At 41.9% G+C, this 17,108-nt stretch overlaps 1 protein-coding gene across 2 annotated transcripts in view; it reads right to left on the bottom strand.

Annotated features, from left to right (window-relative positions):
* Positions 1-17,108, bottom strand: part of LOC118384704 (limbic system-associated membrane protein-like) — a 1,031,328-nt gene that overhangs the window by 275,886 nt on the left and 738,334 nt on the right. The window lies entirely within an intron of this gene.

The following is a 17,108-nucleotide window of genomic DNA, read 5'->3' on the forward strand; positions in this document are numbered from 1 at the left end:
GGTTTGATTCTCACAATCCTGGGCTACCGCTTAAAACACATACAAATACTGTAAGTCAGCCAATGCTACATGTGAAAGGAATTCATATTTAACCATCTCATATCAAATACTAACGAGCCTGACGTGTCTGTACTTCCAGACAGTGCCTATTGAAATAATATTTCCTTCAACACAGGAGGTCCTCCTATAGCTGGTAAAAGTCAGAATACAGAACACAGCCCCCAGGAATTAGCAAGACCTGCCAGTTAGCCACCACTTCAAAAAGAGGGCTAACTGCTATCAAGGGGGATCTAGCCATCTAGGCTATATAAGCCTGCTTTCATTTTGGTCTGAGACGGATCCACTGGAAAGTATCTGGACATGATGCATCTTCGATCAATTCAATTCCATTCAACAGATATCATTACAATGTGCGTTATTTCACAAGGTAATCATCATTCTTCAAGGTACATCATTTCATTGTAAAATGGGACTAAAGATGATTATTTGTCAGAATGTTATGAAACTCTACATGGATAGGCTATTCAAGAGGAAAACAATTTAGCTTGCCTTTGTAACTGAGGCTATAAGGACATCAGTAGAGTCGTGTAGCATATATTTATCATTCCCTGACAGGAATGATGTCAGTCGCTGGAGGAGTCATTTTCAATGCTTGGTGATGCACGGCACTCCGAGACACTCACAGCTGAACGTAATCAACTGTGTGGCGCTGAGCAAGGGGCTGCTCTGAGCTTCCATTGAGAGTAATTATTTCCACTGGATACAGAATGATTAGTTTCAATCATCACTTGCCGACCCATCACATCTTTCCAAATGTACACATGGACCTTACACTACCTACCTCCAGTTAAATCAAACAGATCCATCTACATTTTAGAGTCTGATCAGTTTGATATAGTTGGGGGTAGTCTAACTAAAATTCTGGTATGACTGTACCATTTATTTATCTCAGAGGTGGTAATAGGTCATATACTTCTCAGAGGAAACAGCAATATTCAGGACAGTTTGCTCAGCTCATGACCTGCCCATTTTAGCCAGAGGGGTAGTGGTAGCAAAATTAGCAATTCTAGAAGCTATTCTATTTTGTGGAATTATTCTGTGCTGAAAATCCAAGGAAATCAGACAGAAGCATTTAAATATTCAACCCACTGCATGACCAATGAACCAATGCATGGTGGGTTCGCCATGTTCTATTTATACAGACAAATCTACAGGCCCTCATTGGCCGTTGGTTAACCCTCTGGGTACCATTGAGAGTGATTCATTGAAATGTAAACGCTGTATTCTGCATTTACTTAATAGGAGAGGAAATTGAAGGGGAACATGTTTCAACACATTCAAAAGAAACAAGAAGATTAGCCGAAGCGTTTAAAACACAAGATAAACACGATCCTCAAGGGTACAGATAAGACTATAGCGGTAGTCCGTCTCTAACTGTTTATCTACGCTAATCAGCCGGAACGCTTCCCTGCTACACCCACAATGCATCACAGGGAGAGAACAACCCAACAGCAACTACAGCTCACTGTTCACAGGGTGAGCTATCGGGCCAGTGATCCTACTCTAGGGCTGTAATGTGTACACACACACACACACACACACACACACACACACACACACACACACACACACACACACACACACACACACACACACACACACACACACACACACACACACACACACACACACATAAACCTAAGTCTCAAAGCACACTGAGTGTGCTATTGCCCATCAAACACCAGCACAATCAGCATAGATCCAAGCACAGCGCCCCATTGGGGCTTCTGTGTTTCAGCCCTAGGGCCTTTGTATTAAACATGAACCTAACTACTATAGCTCGCAACATAGCCTGTGACTTATAGGGCCATCATGAAAACAGAAGTGCAGTTAACTTAATTCTACTAGAGGGTAATAAAAAAGTACACCTCGTTACAACCAAACACAAGTGCAACCACACCCGATGTGGGCCAACATCCCTCTCATCCTCCCTGCATGCCTTTGTAGTAGGGTTGTCCAACATTTTTTTTATTGGTAATAGGTAACAATCCTTTCCATGAACTGCCTACATTATTACGCATATTATTAGTTAATTATGGAAATTAAGATAGGTAGAATTGCATATATATATATATATACCTTTTTTAAATATTGCATTCAGAAAGTATTCAGAAACCTTGCCTTTTCCACATTGATAAAATTGTGTTTTTTGCTCATCAATCCACACACTTCCCCATAATGACGAAGTAAAAACAGGTTTTTGGAATATTTGGCAAATTTATTGAAAATAAAAATAAAAAAATATCACATTTACATAAGTATTCAGACCCTTTAGTCAGAACTAAACTTAGTCAGAACTTTGTTGAAGCACCTTTGGCAGCAAGTACAGTCTCAAGACCCTACATGCATGGAACACCTGTATTTGGGGAGTTTCTCCCATTCTGCTCTGCAGATCCTCCCAAGCTCTGCCAGGTTGGATGGGGAGCGTCACTGCACAGCTATGTTCAGGTCTCTCCAGAGATGTTATATCGGGTTGAAGTCCAAGCTCTGGCTGGGCCACTCAAGGACATTCAGAGACTTGTCCCGAAGCCACTCCTGCTTTGTCTTGGCTGTGTGCTTAGGGTCGTTGTCCTGTTGCCCCAGTCTGATGTCCTCAGCACTCGGGAGCAGGTTTTCATCAAGGATTTCTCTGTACTTTGCTCTGTTCATATTTCCCTTGATCCTGACTTGTCTCCCTGTCCCTGCCAATGAAAAAAATACCCACAGCATGATGCTGCCACCACCATGCTTCACCATAGGGATGGTGCCAGGTTTCCTCCAGACGTGACACTTGGCATTCAGGCCAAAGAGTTCAGTCTTGGTTTCATCAGACCAGAGAATCTTGTATCTTGTGGTCCGAGTCCTTTAGGTGCCTTTTGGCAAACTCCAAGCGGGCTGTCATGTGCCTTTTACTGAGGAGTGGTTTCTGTCTGACCACTCTACCATAAAGGTCTGATTGGTGGAGTGCTGCAGAGATGGTTGTCCTTCTGGAAGGTTCTCACAATCTACAAAGAGGAACTCTGGAGCTCTGTTAGAGTGACCATCGGGTTCTTGTTCATTTGCCTGACCAAGGCCCTTCTCCGCCGATTGCTCAGTTTGTCTTCATGGTTCTAAACTTCTTCCATTTAAGAATGATGGAGGCCACTGTGTTCTTGCTGACCTTCAATGCTGCAGAAATGTTTTGGTACCCTTCCCCAGATCTGTGCCTCGACACAATCCTGTCTCGGACCTCTATTGACAATTCCATTGACCTCATGGCTTGGTTTTTACTCTGACATGCACTGTCAACTGTGGGACGTTATATAGATAATCAATTGAATGTACCACAGGTGGACTCCAATCAAGTTGTAGAAACATCTCAAGGATGATCAATGGAAACAGGATGCTCCTGATCTCAATTCATAGTCTCATAGCAAAGGGTCTGAATAGTTATGTAATTAAGGTATGGGTTTTTATATTTTTTAACATTTGCAAACATTTAAAAAAAAACTGTTTTTGCTTTGTCATTATGGGGTATTGTGTGGAGATTGATGAGGAAAAACTGGAATGTAACAAAACGTGGAAAAAGTCTAGGGGTCTGAATACTTTCCGAATGCACTGTAGAAATGAACGGTAAATTTACTACTGGTGATATACGTATGTATTGGGGAATTGATATACACTAACAATCAAATGCAAACAATTCACACAGTGAAACAATGCATATGCACAAATTGGCAGGAGAGAGCGCATTCTGGAGAGAGAAGTGCATTGTAGATCTGGGTGCATGGTCAATCTGACGTCTGTATTGGCCATGTTGCATTTACGGCCTCAGGAGAAGTCAGGGCATACTTCTTGCGCTTTGTGGAGCAGTGCAGAGCTGCTGGCAAGGAAGTGAGTTTGTGTTTTCATCAGGAGGTACCGCCCCCACCTACCATCAACCAATCATGTCAATGCGGAGCTGTACATAGCCCTCCGCATTGTTACAACATTTGGGAGACGGATGGTGGTGCAGTACTGAGCTTGATTTGGCCTCAGCATGCCTCTGGAGGCTCCACAATGGCTTCACACCCTCCACATGAAGCCTCTGACCACATTTTCGGATGAAGCATAAATTGGCTTTTAGTCTAGGCCTCCGCAATGGATTAGTTCACTGAGATGGGTGCAAATATATATATAAATATAAATATATATACAAATATATATGCTCGACTAAAACAATTTCAGTCAACCAACAGGCTGACGACCAAACAAACGACCAGTCGACTTATTGGGGTCATCCCTACTCTGAAGGCTTACACAGATATACAAGAAGAAACCCATTGAGGAGTGAATAATGCTTATCAAGTCTGTGTTTTGTGTTGGTGTGTGACATCACGGAGGGGGACTAATGCTGTGATTACATCTGCTCTCCAACGATGTTGCCGGCAGATACACAGGTACAACTGTAGTCACAAGCAACACACACAGGAAATAGTGGCTCTTAACAGAGAGGAACCTGGGAGTTCAATCAGGAAGCGTGTCTCAGCAAGGGTATTACGACCGACGGTAACTCACTCACTCCCAACGTTCACCTTTTGATTGGATAGGAAGTCATTGAGAGCTTTACAGAGGCCTCAGCCTCTAAACAACAGCAAAGCCATTCCTCACTGTCTTCTCCTTAAAGGTTGTTAGCAGCACTGACTTACCTGAAAGAAAAGACAAGGAACAGGAAGTGGAATTAGCTGGTGAAGATCACACAGTCATATATTATTAGTGTGATTTGAACCAAATTGTTCAACACCATGTTTTCCATTTACTTCTAAAAGGCAAAGAACACTATAGAAGCATTAGCACTGCACCTGTCCATAAACTGTCTAATTACTTTTGACAAACACTTTCTCACTTCTCCCGATATCACATAGTGGAAGCAACACAGAACCGTCGTTGACAACCGGTCTCCATTTGTGGCCTATTTAGTTGCAGATATCGCTGTTGAAGGTCTACAAATGCTCAGAGAGCATCAATGATCTGTCAAATCACCTTGGAGTCTGGAGGACAATTAAAAATCAACTTGATTATCAATAAGTGTTTAGGACATATAAGGGTATATTTGAGTAACATTGAGGTTTTTCCTATGACACTTTAGGTGAAAAAGCGTTGGCGTATCAAACTGATTTGAATCTAGTCAGATATGAAATAATTCCAGACACTTTCTATTATCCATCATAGAAACAGCAGACAGAGCATTCATTTCACAGTTCATATTCCAAATAGCCTTTCTTTACAGGGTATGGCATACTTTGTCATCTTAGAGACAGACCCATTACCTTCCTTGAGGGGCCACATGCACTGTTAATCAAAATGTATTAGGCCCATTCATTGTATTTTATATACCTATCTATCATGTAAGTGAAAGGACTGTATTTGTCATTTTGCCAAAAGCTGACAACTGAAGAATGATGCTAAGCATCTAGTCCCACAACGTCAAAATATATGAAGTTACTTAGTAAACAATTATTCAAATTAATTCGACAAGTTAAAAAGTCAACCTAACCTGAAACCTATTCATGTTCAGAATCAAAAATTGTACTGAATAATTTGACCAGAAGCAGTCAAATGACATTGTATTCAGGCAGTTACTCTTAATGAAAGAGCTCGGTCTGTAGAAATGTACAAATTTGTCTGACAGTAATACTTTCCATCATATTTCTTTAACAAAGATCCCTTGGGTGCTATGTAGAGCTTAAGAGCAAGTAGGGACGGCTCGGTGCCACATTTGATTGAAGAGGTACATGAATATATTTGCCACAGAAACTACAGTTTCAGCAGAAGATGACTTTCCCCTCATAAACGGTCAGTGCCACCACATAAGAAGAGCCTACTAGTCCAATTTGCATTTAGAGTGAAGCTCCGTCCACGTTTCTTTGGCAAAAAACACAGCATAAAGTCATTTACTCCTGACTGCTTTGACTAAGGGGTCATGAACAGGTCCAGAGGGTTTTAGTGGAGTGACATGAGGTCAGCCTTGTACAACTAAATTGCTGTCAAGCATGCCAACAGAAGTGGCATGGATGAAACATTTTTCACCTCCCACTCTCAATGTAATTACACATCATTAATGGCTAGAGTGCTTAAAATCTTGAAAAGATGAAAGTGTTTCAGCGAGAATGAGACCGACACATCTTTGACAAATATATGCATCAGGGTGAAAAATAAAACGAAAGGTATTCTTTGTTCTGTGAGTAATTCTGTCCAGTCTTTATACATCATGGTATTCAAATGGATAACCCCCAAAATACAGATGCACAATTGAGAGCATCCCGTCAGGCCATATTAGGGTGGTGCGGTCTGCCCAACGCATCACCGGGGGCAAACTATCTGCCCCCCAGGACACCTACAGCACCCGATGTCACAGGAAGGCCAAAAAGATCACCAACCACCCCTGCATTGGCCTGTTCACCCCACTCTCATCCAGAAGGCTGGGTCAGTACAGGTGCATCAAAGCTGGGACCGAGAGAATGAAAAACAGCTTCTATCTTAAAGCCATCCAACTGTTAGATAGCCATCACTTCCACCCAGTTACGCAACCCTGCACCTACAGGCTGCTGCCCTATATACATAGACATTGAATCACTGGCAACTTTAATAATGGAACACTAGTCACTTTAATAATGTTTAAATAATGTTTACATACTGCTTTACTCATCTCATATGTATATACTGTATTCTATTCTACTGTATTTTAGTCAATGCCACTCAGACAGCGCTCAATCTAATATTTATATATTTCATAATTCCATTCTTATACTTTTAGATTTGTATTGTTGTGAATCATTTTTAGACAATACTGCAATGTTGGAGCTAGGAAAACAAGCATTTCGCTACACTCGCAATAACATCTGCTAAATGTGTATATGTGACCAATACATTTTTTATTGAGGTGGTATAAAAACACTGATAAAAACCACTGGATTATCTGAGATTGCTGAGAGGGATGCTGGAGAAAACTATTTTGTTTACTCATTAGTGAAAGAGGTTCCACTCCGCACTGCTGTCAACTGTTCAGAGATATCAATTTGCTGATCAGTATACAATTAAGAGCTCCTCGAGGCTTATTAACAGCTCCTAGAGGCGTAATTAATTGGGAGGGGAATCAGTCCACAGAGACAAGACCTGAGAGACACTTTTTTGATGAATGACGTTTAACTGCAAAGAACAAGGGCTCGCCATTTTGAATACAAATAGCAATCAGACAATGGGAATAGAAGAATGTGCATTTAAAAAGAATATCCAGAACAATTCTCTCTTTTACTTTTAGACCAAGTCCAAACGTCCTTTCTTCGTTCAACAAAACCATACAGAAAAAATCTGAACTTTCAACTTATTTTGGAACAATCATCTGTTATTAAGTCACAAAGCTGGCATCCCATATATTGTGTAAAGTATTTGTTCATGACCACGAGGGTGCTGTAGTAGAATGATATTCTTATCAAACAGAGTCAGTTCCTCTCTTTCTTCACCTTTTTCCAACCCAGGTTAAGTGCTACGGCGGTTAAAGCTAATCTTAGACCAGTGTGTAGGGAAACATTCTCTCAGAAATATTTGTGAATCTGGGCATATGTGTCCCACATCTCTCTGACCAGCCATCGGTGTGCTTTAGACCAGCCTTTTGAAGCAGAGCAACACATTTGCTGCTATCTGATCCATGTTATCATCCTATCCTCCTGTTTTCATCTCTGTCACACCTTTGCAGACATCACAGGGATTTTATGGTGAAACATCAAACGTGAAGGGATGGAGTGAGCTGTAACCGCATTTCATGGTGCATCGATTATAAAAGTGGGACAAAGGCAATGCCTTTGGTATGAAGGTATTGTGATATCTGATATAGACCACTATAATATGGCTCACTTTACCATTGTACGACCAAGACCTAAAGAAACATTCCATATTCAGTGGGGCAAAAAGGTATTTAGTCAGCCACCAATTGTGCAAGTTCTCCCACTTAAAAAGATGAGAGAGGCCTGTAATTTTCATCATAGGTAAACTTCAACTATGACAGACAAAATGAGAAAAAAAATCCAGAAAATCACATTGTAGGATTTTTTAATCTTTTTGCCCCACTGTAAGAATTATTCCAAACTAGCAGCAGACAGCAGCTGGATTTCCAATCAAACCAGCCATTGTTAGTTTACAAATGACTATCTGCACACGGATCCAAAATGAAAGAATCTACATGTATCTGTGAGGGAAATCTTGGCTTAGATTTTGTAACCATGGTTAAAAAAGCTACCGAATAAAAAGCAATTGAGCACCAACTTATTTTGCAAGCAACGGTTTTTGTCTAGAAATTGGTGCTGTTGTTCTGGTCAGAATAGATTGTAGTTCGATTTTGAAAAAAAACTGACAGTTGTTCTGAGTGTCTGCAATGGATGACTTGATCTGTGAATGACAGAGTGATTTTTAATTACAATTATTTGAATGATCATATGTGCTTTTCCCATGATAGGAATATCAGCTGAACAAATCTCTGCTGAAATATGCATATTCAATGACACATTCTCAAATGTTCAAGCTTGGCCTGTGCCAGCCTTTCATCAAAACGTCAAGAAAAATTTGCATGAGGTCTCATGCATTCAAGGAATCCTCCTCCAGCATTACGCACAAGGGCTTCGGTCTGTGCTGCAGTGCCGAGCAACAAGCTGGTGGATTATGTCATGCTGACTAACAAGTGGATATCCAGAAGATACAGACCATCTGCTTCATCGCATCCTTTCAGGATTCAATATCGTTGTTATTTTTGAGGCCCACCAGATTTTCACTCACATACTATATTGGAATAAAATAATTATTGTAACAACAGCAGGTTGAGAAATGTGCATTGCATCTCCTTCAATGTTTCAGTACCACACACTTGGGCCTAACTAGTTGCTGTCAAATGCAGTTAAAAACAGAAAGCTCCTCCATGCTACTGGAAACGGGTAATTCTAATAACAGTCACCGATAACAACAGGAGAGGAGATAGCAGGACAGAGGTAATTTAATTATATTGTTATTTGGTGGTTTCTCCATGGCAAATACCAGAGTGTGGAAAGAGTCTGTATTTCAAATTGAGTGTGGAAAGTTGATAAAGGATGTGCTAATAAATATGGCTACACCCAAATAAAATGAGTGGTAAAGTAAGTACGAAGAAGGCACAGTGATGCCGAAACTTTGGTGATTTTCCCAATAAATTACTGGGAGTTTATATATAGAGTGTGTGACTCTATTTGTATAGCTTATTGTAAAGTAAGTATGACATGATTGTGTAATAAATGCATATCCCTTAGAGCAAGGCATATCATTAACTGTGGAAAGGGGCTAATCAGCCATCCTCCAAGAGAGCGTACAAGAAAGAAAGACAAAACAGAGACAAAAGGCATTCCTCTTGATTCAGTAGAGCGACAGCCTTTATATCACATAACATTTTATAGGTCACATACACATGGTTAGCAGATGTTATTGTGAGTGTAGCGAAATGCTTACGTTTCAGGATTCGACAGTGCAGCACTATCTAACAGGTAATATCCAACAATGTCACGACTTCCTCCGAAGTCGGTCCCTCTCCTTGTTCGGACGAGGTTTCGGCGGTCGACGTCACCGGTCTACCTTTCATTTTCCATTTGTTTTGTCTTCCCCACACCTGGTTTCAATTCCATCAATTACATGTTGTGTATTTAACCCTCTGTTCCCCTCGTGTCTTTGTCCAGTATTGTTTATTGTAAGTGCTTGTGCACTTATTGTCTGGTGTGCGCCGGGTTATGTACCTATTTATTGTGTGTTCTGTTTTCCGGTGGGTTTTTATTATAAAATTGCGCCGTTGGAAACACAGTTTTTGCTCTCCTGCACATCCGGGAGCATGCAGCAATGCTCCACCATCTTGACACTGCCATGGACCACGTTGTCCAGACAATGGACCGCTGGGAGAGACAGGGAGTTCTTCCAGCGCCTCCACCAGCACAACCAGGGTCTCCACTACGCGCCCCTCCTTCTCCTGGTCCCAGTGGAATTCATCTCGCCCTTCCCCAGGAATACAATGGGACGGCTGCGAACTGCCAGGGGTTCTTCTTGCAGCTGGACTTGTACCTGGCAACCGTCCACCCGGCTCCTTCGGGCTGTGAGAGGGTGTCCACCCTCCACTCGTGCCTCACCGGGAAACACCTGGAGTGGGCCAACGCCGTGTGGAGAGAGGGAGATGCGGCGTTGGACCAGTTTAAGGAGTTCACCCGCCACTCCCGGGCGGTCTTCGACCACCCGCTCGAGGGAAGAGCGGCGGGTGAAAGCCTATTACATCTGAAACAGGGGACGAGGAGCGCCCAGGAGTTCGCCCTCGAGGACGTCCGTCGGGAGTTGGAATGCAGAGTCACCACCCTCACGTTCGACCAGCTGGTGGACCTGTCCAACCGGCTGGATGACCTGTTGCTGCCCGCGGACATTCAGATCGGGGTCTGCTGGTTCCATCCCCTTGCACCCCCTCTCCGATACCCATGGAGCTGGGAGGGGCGGTGCACAGGGAGAACGGAGGGGGTTCCAGCTCGTGCACCATCTGTGGCTGCAGAGGTCACACTGCCGGTCGGTGCCGGGTTGGTTCCTCTGGGTATCGAGGCAGCAGGCAGGGCGCTCTGGCGTCACCCCAGGTGAGCCGGCACCATTCTCACCCAGAGTCCTCTGTTGCACATATGTTTGTGTATGTCACCTTTTCTGAGTTTTCCCCGCATTCCCAGCATAAGGCGCTCGTCGATTCAGGTGCGGCTGGGAGTTTTATAGATAATTAGTTCGCCCATAGTTTAGGGATCCCCATGGTTCCCGTGGCTGTGCCTTTCCCCGTTCATGCCTTACATAGTCAACCATTGGGGTCAGGGTTGATCAGGGAGGCCACCGCTCCTCTGGGCATGGTGACGTAGGGGGGTCACAAGGAGAGAATTAGTCTCTTCCTTATTGACTCTCCTGTGTTTCCCGTGGTGCTATACCTACCCTGATTAGTTTGTCATGACCCCACTGTTTCTTGGCCACAGAATAATATAATATAATATATGCCATTTAGCTGACGCTTTTATCCAAAGCGACTTACAGTCATGTGTGCATACATTCTACGTATGGGTGGTCCCGGGAATCGAACCCACTACCCTGGCGTTACAAGCGCCATGCTCTACCAACTGAGCCACAGAAGGACCACAGAAGGTTCTCACGGGGTGGTCGCAAGTGTGCTCGGGGAGGGGTTTCCGTTGGTGCTACTACGGTGGAGAGTCCAGACCAGGTCTCCACCGTGTGCATTCCCCCTGAAGTGGCTTCTTCCTTGCTGAGGGGCCATTCAGGTTATGTCGATATAGGACTTGTTTTACTGTGGATATAGATACTTTTGTACCTGTTTCCTCCAGCATCTTCAGAAGGTCCATTGCTGTTGTTCTGGGATTAATTTGCACTTTTCCAACCAAAGTACATTCATCTCTAGGAGACAGAATGCGTCTCCTTCCTGAGCAGTATGACAGCTGTGTGGTCCCATACTGTTTATACTTGCTTACTATTGTTTGTACTATTGTTTGTACAGTGGTACCTTCAGGCATTTGGAAATTGCTCCCAAGGATGAACCAGACTTGTGGAGGTCTACAATTATTTTTCTGAGGTCTTTATTTTGATTTTCCCATGATGTCAAGCAAAGAGTTTGAAGGTAGGCCTTGAAAAACATCCACAGGTACACCTCCAATTGAGTCAAATTATGTCAATTAGCCTATCAGAAGCTTCTAAAGCCATGACATCATTTTCTGGAATTTTCCAAGCTGTATAAAGGAACAGTCAACTTAGTATATGTAAACTTCTGACCCACTGGAATTATGATACCGTGAATTATAAGTGAAATAATCTGTCTGTAAACAATTGTTGGAAAAATTACTTGTGTCATGCAAAAAGCTGATCCTAACCGACTTGCCAAAACTGTAGTTTGTTAACAAGAAATGTGTGGAGTGGTTGACAAACTAGTTTTAATGACTCCAAACTAAGTGTACGTAAACTTCCGACTTCAACTGAATACATATGAGATGAGTAATGCGAAATATATAAACATTCTTAAAGTGGCAACACCTCCTTTGGCCGCCTTTCCTTCCAGTTCTCTGCTGCCAGTGTCTGGAACAAATAGCAAAAATCGCTGAAGCTGGAGACTTATATTTCCCACACTAACTTTAAACATCAGCTATCTGAGCAGTTAACCAATCGCTGCAGCTGTACATAGTCCATTGATAAATAGCCCAACCATTCTACCTACCTCATCCACATATTGTTTTTATTTACCTTTCTGCTCTTTTGCACACCAGTATCTCTACAGTATCTCTACAGTACCTAGTTCTATTATGGTGACCGCATTACCGCCACAACAGCGGTCAGAAGTCATGACGGCAGTCAAATTCCATGACTATTTAGTCACAGAAATTAGGCTTTTCCAAGATCTGATGCTGCTGATGGTCATTAGTAGTCTACCTTTATAATAAAAGCAATACATTCATTTATGGTCACTTTTGAGAATAGTGTTTTCCTGCTCATGGAACATTCACGCTTATAGCCTACTGCTGTGTGCGCATTGCATAATGTTAAGAAATAGCCTACTAGTTTATCAACATTTTAAGCTAAACTTTCTAATTTCTTGCATCAGGCTCATTGCTTAAATATTTGTTATTTTTTAATATGTAAGTGGTGGTATTCATTTGGGATTTATAGCATCCCACAACTGTCCCAGACTATTTTTGGAATATGTATTTATTGCACAGAATAGAAAAGGTCAACGTTTGTACTATAGGGGATAGTAGATTGACATAGGCTAGTGCTTTTGTTAGGCCTACTCATTTTGTTGACTGACAAAAAGTAAATGTGGACAGTTCTTCCAATATCTTCAATAGGCCCCTCGAAATTTAATAAGGACGAGTGCAGTTGCGTCCACGATGTGTCTGTCTTCACTTGTAGTCTGTGAGAAAGAACTGATCACGTGACAGAGCCATGTGAGAAAGAGATGTTTTGACACGCAGCCGGGAGAAGGGAATTATTATTATTCTATTTGTATTCAGCACAAGGGCAAAACAGCCACTGGACGCAAAAGGCATAGATTTTTTAAGGGTGCATTGTGGCCACACAAAGGCGATGCAGCCAGGAAATTTGAGGACCTATCAAGTGCTTGTCAAATTGTGAATGAGAGACTGATGAAGTGTGTACAGCCTGCACAAAAAAAACAATGCAGAGCTCAGGCATTTCATGCAACGTTTTTTTCAAATCATTATTACAGTTGCATCATGGCAACCTTAGAATAAATATAAAATCAAAACATATAGCTGAACATTTGCATCACAACTAAAGTTACATAAATAACTATAAATTAAGCATATAGGAGTACCTGTTTCTTTGTTAACCGTTCAACACAGAATAGCCGCATGTGTTCACTCCCTCAAATCGTTTGGAGAAAATAAAATGTATATTTTATTCAGCTATGTTCAATTGTATTCAAACTATAAAATAATGCCACGGAATTCTAAGCAAATCTTGTCTGCTAAATGAACTAGCGTTGCCCAAAACCATATGGCATAGCCAGATCAGGGCCTAACAAGGACAACTCAGAGTATACTATTCTGTTCTTCTGAAATAGACTACATTTTCTTCAAATCATGTTTCTTGGACCGATCTAAAATAAATCATGGATTTATTGTGAAGGTGTAGGCTATATTACATGGACTTATTCAACTTTTTCAAATGTAGATGTTCCAACGGTCTGCATCAGTGGCTTGTAAGCTATGCATGGAAGCCAGGAGATGCCAAATGTGTTTATGTGTTTGTTATTTGCTTGATAATCACCGGCTGACAAAATGTCTTAACCGCCACAGCCCTATACATACCATGTGTTTCGTTTCCTGGTGAGGCTTTTTTCCGTAGCAAATATTTTCTTACTTGTTCAATTTCATGTCACTTGCAAGACAGAAGAAATCAATGTTAGTTCAAACTTATTAGTAACCACTGCTGACAGCCCCTGTGTACTTGAAAAATAGTTGCCGCACAATAGTCGGGCCTAAACCATTTGTGAGCCCCACAGTGTAGGTTTATCTCCAACTCACTGCTCAGATGCAGTATCTGTGCTGCTAGGGGCTGTCCCCAGGGGACCCCTTGGAGCCTGGGAGGGTTTATACACCAACACAACTGACAAGATAGTAGTACAAAGCCTTCTGCCTCAACTTAACAACAATGCTCACATTCCTGTATCATTCACAACAGCAATTTGGTGACACACTTTTGGTCACAATACTTCGATGTCTACATGGAAGGGTTATTCTCAGTATATTTGGCAATTCAGTTTGTATTTGTTCTTTGGACATGCCATTTTCTGATAACCCACCATCAGGGATATAGACATAGCATTTCAGTTTAACTCGTCGTTCTATTAGCTTCATGTCTCACTCTGTGCAAACGAGTGACCAGGGATCTGCGTAAGATAAGGAAGGCATCGATGACTCAATGTACTCTATCTATTAAATATAACCGAGGGGCTGCAACATCCTGTCTCTAATGTTCTTCACATAACGTGCTTTTGGAAACTGACTAATTGACTTGAGCACGTTTTATTATGTTTATAACTATATAAGTGGCCTAGCAGTAGTGATTAATGTGTTATGGGTTAGATGGAATGATCTATGTGCAAATGTATTTGTGCCCGGAGGCAAAGTACATAGGGGGCCTGTCTCTGAGACAAAATGTATCCAAAGGGTGAGATAGGAGGCATATGATAGAGCTAACACTATAGATTGTGAACTATTACCCTATAACACTGTCTTATAGCTTTGGTGTTTTATATCATTATATTCTCTCTATGTTTTGCATCATGATATTCACTAGAGTATGAATGGGTTGATTATTCTCAAATATCTCTTTGTGTATGAGTCTGGATAATTAACAATAAACTGAGGCGCTGTGTAAGTATGTTTACTCCCTACTGATAAGAAGACCGGGAGATGTGTGGAGGAGTACCAGAGGTTCTGGACTCGGGCTGGGATGATACCACTACCTGCTTAGTCACAGAGATTCACTGCACATCCTAGACTCAGGAGGGGGGAGGGCTTGTCTGGGAAAATAGAGGGCGAAGTGAGGATGACATCGCGTGGGAACGCCTCTTGTAAAACCTGCAGCCTGAGGAGGAAATCTCGTTACAAGCACGAGGAGGTCTATGGAGCATTCGTTTTTGTGGACCCCAGCAGAACATAATCCCAAAGATACAGCCAGGCTAACGGAGTGGGAATCCTCATGTTATCAAACTTCGGTTTTTACCACACTGTCACGAATATTACCGAAGGTGACTCCCCTTCTTGTTCGGGTGGCGCTCGGCGGTCGTCGTCGGTCTACTAGCTATCGCCGATCCGTTCTGTGTTCGTTTAGTTTTGTCTAATTGGTAGCACCTGTTTCTAGTTTGGTTGTTAGGATAGGGTATATATAGTCTGTTTAGCCCGCTTCTGTTTCGTGCGGGCTTGTTCGTCTGTTATGTTGGTTGAGTGCATTTTGTTGCATTTTGGGTTTCACGCTGTCCGTTTATATTTCTGTTCATTTGTGTTTTCACTTTGTACATGTTGTGTTTCTGGGACATTAAAGCGTGTTGTTTTGCCCACATCTTTGCTCTCTGCGCCTGACTCCACACCTCTTCACTCATTACTGTGACACACACACAATTACGCATCGCTTAACGCATTACTAATACCTGTCATATTTTGTGTTTTCTTTTTCTGTTGAAGTTTTTATCTGCTATCCCTCTCTTAGGGACCCAAAGGATGAAAATAAAGTGAAAGGTTCCAGCTGAAATGTCAGAATCAGATCAATAAAAGGAGGGGGAATAAGAGTGTGTATAGTGTGATTTTAAGTCAGAGCCCATAAATCTCAGAGGTGTAAACATACAAATCAACTGAGAATAATTATCATGTTTTATTTTCTGTTCATTTGTAAGTAATTTCAAAGTATTTGTACTGTTCAACAGTATGGAGTTGCTACAATAAAAGGAGGGACAGTTGGGTTCTAGCTTTAAATATACTTATTCATGTTACCATACTAGAACTTATTGATTACTTTACATGTATAATGAATATATATATGTTGAGGGAAATGGAGGGTGGATAAGAACTAGGTGTATGGAAAGTTTACATTCTGCCAAAACATGATATTGTTAAATCTCATGGCTCCTAAGGAGGGAGGCAAAAGGGCAACAGTCACTGATAAAGTAGGACAGTCGTGGATTAGGGAGGAGTGAGGAATTCGGCCAGGGGTCAGGTCAGATGAAGTGAAAAGGAACAGTCCTATCCCACACACATATACTTCCATGCCCACAAAGGTTCTAGCATGAGGCAGGGCCAGGACTACACCAGTGAGAGGAACCAATTAAGTTCTTGACTAGCAACAGAGATGCATTGCCTGTCTAGATGTGCAAGCACTTGACTCCGCCTTGTAGGAGTGTATAAAGATATGTGCTTGTGTAAATGTGTCTTTGCAGCTGCATGACCCAGTGGCTGAATAAACTTGGTTTGAGCTTTTTCTAGATGTCCGTGAGTTTTTACTCTGTTTGTTCAGAACCTAACAGTGCCTTTGAGTCATGCAATTTTGATTATTGCAATCCCAACCGCAACTAGAAAACGGGAAGACGTATGAAAAGTACTCGTGACAGAAAAAGCTCACAGTGTTTATTCAATGATCGATTCCTACAAGTAATTATATTTGACAAACAACAACACTGAAGGTTAAAGCATTCACCTGAGTGCACACACACACACACACACACACACACACACACACACACACACACACACACACACACACACACACACACACACACACACACACACACACACACACACACACACACAGTTATGAAATAAGTTATAACTGCGAATGTAATTTTGGAAATAATGGAATAAATCATCCATTTCAAAAACAGGAAAACACCACCAGTTGATTTCTCCAGATTCATTGGTTTTAGTGAGAGGAAAAGGATAGCTCCTTCAGAAAAAGAGAAAGGAGAAAGAGGGCGAGGAAAGGACCCTAATAATTTATATTCAAGTGCAGGC

The sequence above is a fragment of the Oncorhynchus keta genome, chromosome 1 (genome assembly GCF_023373465.1).
Source record: "Oncorhynchus keta strain PuntledgeMale-10-30-2019 chromosome 1, Oket_V2, whole genome shotgun sequence".
Classification (NCBI taxonomy): domain Eukaryota; kingdom Metazoa; phylum Chordata; class Actinopteri; order Salmoniformes; family Salmonidae; genus Oncorhynchus; species Oncorhynchus keta.